This window comes from Apodemus sylvaticus, chromosome 6 (assembly GCF_947179515.1).
Source record: "Apodemus sylvaticus chromosome 6, mApoSyl1.1, whole genome shotgun sequence".
NCBI classification, from domain to species: Eukaryota; Metazoa; Chordata; class Mammalia; order Rodentia; family Muridae; genus Apodemus; species Apodemus sylvaticus.
Genome location: NC_067477.1, coordinates 96,504,079 through 96,508,522, shown reverse-complemented (window position 1 = coordinate 96,508,522; position 4,444 = coordinate 96,504,079). Strand labels below are relative to the sequence as shown.

Genomic DNA, 4,444 nt, shown 5'->3' with positions numbered 1-4,444 from the left:
AACAGAGATGTATCTTGCTTAAGCCTACCTTACTCCAGAGTAGTAGAGCTAGAGTCCTATAGGGAAAGACATGGCCATGACAGAGAGGCAGTCCAGGCTGAGGTTCTTGTCCTGGGAAAGAGAAGAGCAGTGGAGGGAGCTTGGAAATGACCAAGAACAGGGAAGAGGCCTCCTTATTTCTAGCTTGGCCCACTGCATCAGGCTGACAGATTCCTGTCCACTCTACAAGGAAGCATTTCACCTCAGGTCCTTCTACCAAAGGTATAAGCTGGGGAGAGGTGTGTCTCTGTGTACAGTACAATTAGCAACACACAAATGAGGTGCTGCTGAGGGGCATCCCTGAACCCAGAAGAGGTCATTTTAGACCATCCTTTCTGATCTTTTCTCTCAATCCATCACAATCTCAGACTCTGCCCAAGGCCCCCTCTCTACAGTGCCACAGCTACAGTGGGAGTGAACTTGAAATTCCCCCATCTTGACTTCTTTCTTTTGTTTTGCTCTTTTGCTTTTCAAGACAGGCTTTCTCTGTGTAAGAGAACCCTGGTTGTTTTGAACTCACTTTGTAGACCAGGCTGGACTCATACCCAGAGATCCTGCCTGCTTCTGCCTCCTGGGTGCTGGGGTTAAAGGCATGGGCTACCATAGCTCTTCCCCAAATTGACCTTTAAATTTTATTTATTTATTTATTTATTTATTTATTTATTTATTTTCCATTCCAATCACTGCTATGCCTTATCCCACCCCCCAACATAGTCCATGCCCCATCCCCTCTCTCCTTTTATTCTGAGAGGGTGGAGGTACCTCCTGAGTATCCCCCCACCTTAGTGCAGCAAGCCTATGCAGGTTTAGGTGCATCTTCTCCTACTAAGGTCAGACAAGGCAACCCTGGACAGCCCAGTCAGGAGAACAGAATCCACAGATGCATAAAACCTTTAGGGACAGCCCCTGCTACAGTTATTGGTGTCCTTGTATGAAGACCAAGCTGTATATCTTGCTACATGTGTGCAGGGGGGCTAGATCCACTTCATGTATGGATTTTGGTTGTGGAAGGAAATTCCATAGGAAGACCAAGAGAATCTACTAGTCTGGATGTGTGGGGGCTCTCTGAGACTGAATCATATTGTCTTTGTAATTGTTTGTATGTATGTGCTCCTGTTTATGTGCACCTATATGTATGTCCACATGTATGTGAAGGACAGAGATGGATGTTGGGTGACTTCCTCATTCTTCACCTTATTCCCATTCAATTCAGAGTGACCTAATTTATCTAGACTATTCACCCAGTGAGCCCCAGGGGTCCTTCTGTCTCCACCATCTCAGCGCTGGAATTACAGACATGCCTATTGCTCCTGGTTCTTCTAGCTGTGTGCTGAGGATCCCGCTGACAAACCAAATCCAGCTTGTATCAGAACACTTATCACAATGGTAAGAATAAACCCTGCTAGGGCAGAAGTAAGGTTCTCATCCTGCAATGAGAACACCGAGATGGGCACAGCCATCTTGGAAGCTGTTCATGGGGAACTTTATGAAGAAAAGAACTGTATTTAGCTCCAAGTTATGGCAATTCAAGCTCATGAGACAGACATTTTTCTTCCACACTGGTAAGGTCTTATGGTGAATGATGTCACGATGATGAGAAATCCCTCCAGAGAAAGGACAAGGTGAGAAGCTAGAGGGACTGAGAACAACCAGAGTTTCTGAAGACCCATGTTGATTCTTTCTGAGAGGACATTGCCAGTGACCAAGGACTTGTCACTGGCCCTTTTTAAAATATCACCACACTGGGCACCAAACTGCTAATGCTTGGAGCCTTCCAGAAAGTCTCAAGTAATATTCCAACTGTAATCCTGGTTCCCCATCATTATTAGACTCAGCTTCAGTATTACTTTTGCTCACTATACATCATTGGACGAGGTGAATAAAAATCTACTTATCAGATTTTTAAACAACGTTAAGTGGAACAATATCAGGTGTCTGGGGCTGCCCAGCTCTGAGGCCATCTAAAGCCCACGGTCCATTCATTGTGCTTTGAATTCAAAATGCTCCAATTCAAAATGCTCATGTGTCTCCAGCAGGTGCTGATGTTGTAGAAAGTTCAGGAACCTTCAGGAGTGGGGGCTGCTTGAAGGAAGTGGGTCTCTTTGGGTGTAGCTTGAAGTTCACGGCAGGGCCCTGTCTGGCCTCATCTTCCTGTCCCACCAGGGTGTGAGCAAGTGAAGAAAGCAAGCTGCCTGCTGTCAACCCTGCCATGACAGACTGAGCCATTAAGTGACCCCAAGCCACTCCTTCCTTCTTGAAGTTGTTCTCTGAGGCTTTGGTCACTAAGACATAATGAAAGCAGAAAAGATGAGACTGAAGGTTGACACATAAGACTGCCTTGGAGGGCAGTCAGCCCAGTAGTGAGACCCTCAGACAGAAGGAGAGAATGCAGAGAAAAGAAAGAGGAACATCAAGAAAATGGTCTCTACTACAGGGACAATCTTTGTATGACTTGCTGAAATATATTTCCACCATTAAACATATCGTCATCTGCACAGAAATACTCAGGATGTTTCAAAAAGCCTAAGCTACTTGGAGTGGGCTTTTTTGGTATAACCACACAGCAAAGCATAAATAAATAAATGAAAATACACTATACATTCAATTATTCTTGAAGATTAAGTACTTTTCAGTTACCTACTAATCGATGCAGAAATTACAATGGAAATAAAAGATGAGTAGAATTTTAATGAGAATACCATATATCACAATTTTGTCATGCCACTGAAACATAGAAAATTTTATATTTAAAATAAAAAAGTAAAACAAAGTAAAAGTCTGAAAATAAAGAGCCAGGCATTTATCTCAAAAACTGAAACCCATAGAAACTCATAAGTATAAAAGCAGAAAAAAAGAACAATAATTACAAAGCACAGACAGGACAAAGATGGGACCTAAGCCCAGAAACTGTGTCAGCTCCTCAGAATCAGACAGCAGTGATGCAGAAGGCGCTGAGCCATGGATAAGAAGGATTAGTTGTTACGGACTAGGCAGGTGTCATAAGTTAGGGAGCACTGATCTGAACTCTAAGCCAATAGACCAGAAAATCATTTAGATAGACAAAACATCCTGGGAAATGCACTCAGCAAAACTGCATCCCCCACAGAGAATGTAATTGTTACAAAGGCAGTCAAATTTCTAAGCAAATCGAAACATCCACTAAGAAAATCTTAAGCTAAATTGTTTTATTTCCAATATAGCCCCCATATTTCATAAATTCCCTTCATACATGGCAGTCCTTGTATCTAATAAACCTTCACCAAAGTAGCAGTCAGTACTCTTAGAAATTGTGGCCAGGTATGGTGGCTTATGCCTTTAAACCCAGCACTTAGGAAGCAGAGGCAGGAGGATCTTTGTGAGTTCAAGGCCTGAGTTACAGAGTGAGTTCCAGGTCAGCCCGGGCTATACGGAGAAACCCTGTCTCAAATAAGTAAGCAAGCAAGCAAGCAAGCAAGTAAGCAAATAAATGAATAGTAGCAGCACAAATGAGATCACAGAGGCAGTGAACATTCTCAGACAAAATGGGAAACAAACCCCAAAGAACAGCAGGGGTGCAGAGCAGTGGGAACATGCTCTCTGATGCTGGCATTTGGGGATCCTAACTAGTGTGATGATCAGGAGTGAAAAGTCTGAAGAGATATAAGCAGGAACATGAAATTAAGCCTGAGGAGTGATGGATGGAGTCGAGTCCTCCTACTCGGACTTTATCTCCTGCAACTGGACAGGCAGTTGGAATGCATTCCCAGACATCCAGGGTGACTCAGAGGCCATGAGCATATGGAAGCTAGCTGGAGACACCGGCGATCTCGTACTTGAAGTGGCAGAAGGACAGCAGAGAGAAGTACCCCGGACAAGGAAAGCAGCAGCCAGCCGGAGAGCAGTGACAAGGACATCTCTCGTCCTGAGTCTGCCTGTGGTCTAGAGGCTGGAAGAGAACCGCTGTACCTCCTGGACTGGAGCCCTGATTGAGGGTTTATGGAGGTTTCTGTGGCCCCTATTCCAGCAACGTCCTCCACCCACACCACAGGCTCCTCTCTTTCCCCACCTCCCCACAGTGCCCAAGGTACACTTCTAAGACCCTAGCACTGTGAGATGTTATTTATTCAGCTAGGTGGGGCTCTAGGAAGGCCCCGACTCTAGGTGAGCACCCATCACCTGGACAGGGACTATGTGGTCACCGCTCATCTTCTCCAGCCAGATGTCTGTAGGGATAATTGTCTTAGCCCTTTATTTGTATTTTTCATTATTATTCATTAGATATTTTCTTTATTTACATTTCAAATGTTATCCCCTTTGCTGGTTCGCCAACCATTGGACTGAGCACAAGGTTCCCAATGGAATAGCTAGAGAAAGGATGGAAGGAGCTGAAGGGTTTTGCATCCCCATAGGAGGAACAACAATATGA

At 44.5% G+C, this 4,444-nt stretch overlaps 1 pseudogene; it reads left to right on the top strand.

The window, feature by feature from the left end:
• The first annotated feature begins 3,712 nt into the window (after positions 1–3,712).
• On the top strand, positions 3,713–4,008 carry LOC127687961 (cAMP-dependent protein kinase inhibitor gamma-like; annotated as a pseudogene).
• Positions 4,009–4,444: the final 436 nt, after the last annotated feature.